The sequence below is a fragment of the Sesamum indicum genome, linkage group LG11 (assembly GCF_000512975.1).
Source record: "Sesamum indicum cultivar Zhongzhi No. 13 linkage group LG11, S_indicum_v1.0, whole genome shotgun sequence".
NCBI classification, from domain to species: domain Eukaryota; kingdom Viridiplantae; phylum Streptophyta; class Magnoliopsida; order Lamiales; family Pedaliaceae; genus Sesamum; species Sesamum indicum.
Genome location: NC_026155.1, coordinates 2,817,204 through 2,818,695, shown reverse-complemented (window position 1 = coordinate 2,818,695; position 1,492 = coordinate 2,817,204).

Below are 1,492 nucleotides of genomic sequence, written 5' to 3'. Positions count from 1 at the left end.
TCGTAAGGTTCTTTGACTCGGATCAGTTCCACAATGAGGGAGATGAAGAAACTTGAACTATACAAAGATTGGAACATGAGATAATTCAAGTTAAAAAACCATAAAAAGAGCAACATGAATGTCGTAATCATAATAAGTTGTGGGCAGATAACAAGCCACTTGAGTTTAACAATGAAATGACCCATAAGTTAGATAATATGTAGGACCCAATCTTGAATAACAATCAACCAAATCAATGGAGTAGTATTCAACGAAAAGTTTGGAAGGTGAACTTTGAAAGTCTCATCTCCTTCATCTAAAGTCAAGCCAACCAATATGTGTTTCCATAGTTCCCTTCAATAGATAAAGTAATACATTACATTTCTCCACACATTCTTTCCAAATCCTAATGTCCTCTTCAAAGTTCAAACTCCACACCCTACACCTGCCCCCAGCATCAATACATATATGTAAGTAAGAAAAGGCATGACAGTGCTTTCAGTTCATTAATGCAAAGGGATAAAGCAGGCAAAAGAATGCACTGCGACAATAGCAGAGGAACAAATGCAACATAAAAATGCCTATCCCAAGGACATCAGAAGATGTGTAGATCAACTTGTGGAGCTGAATTATAAAAAGATTGATCCCAACTTGATTGTGAAGATGATTCGGGAACAACAGAGAAACGAACTACGACCAACTCTAATGTGTGAGTTTTACTGACGAGAACTAAAGCATAGTTTAAGAAAAAAGGTTGAGACAACTACCAAGGGATGGAAGTACAGGATTTTGACTTGTATTTCAGTCCCTTTGCTGCCCCAAATGTGTAAAACATAGCCATTGAAGAAAGAGGAGAAATTAAAAGAGAACTGGCTCAACGAAACATCCTTGTGCGGCATTCAACTATTTTGTGGCCACAAGTCCTGGATCAACAAATGAAAGATCAGCTCTCTGAGGAGATTCATCATGGAAACAAGTTGACTGTGACCAGCAGTATTACATTGTGAATATCTAATAGCAGTTCTATTAAGCTCCTTCTCCTCTACATATGTCGCAGCAGTTTGCCAGTCAGAGGGTCCGAAACCTTTGCCCTGGAGTTTCATTGCATGTTATAGACCCTATTTTTCCGTTATTAGATATAAAAATTCTGAATAGAAATTCAAAAATATATTATATTGTGATTCTAGGACCTTTAAACCCACAGCACAATGCTGCACAGACGCACAATCTGAAAATACAAAAGATCACCACACAAATCTGGGGGTTCTTCACGTCAAATGTCATCATAAACTCGTAAGTGTACTTCAGAATTTATTGGGCCATATGTCGGAAAATATAAATGATGAAGAGATCATGTATAAGCATATTTGAGTTGTATCAGGATGTGTATATCATTAACAGAAAAGCCAATCTCAATTTCTCAGCAGTAGAGCAAAATCCCAGAAAATCATAATTGCAGACGAAGAAAAAAATTAATCAGCAAATCGAAAAAAACATAGAAAACAACAAGAAG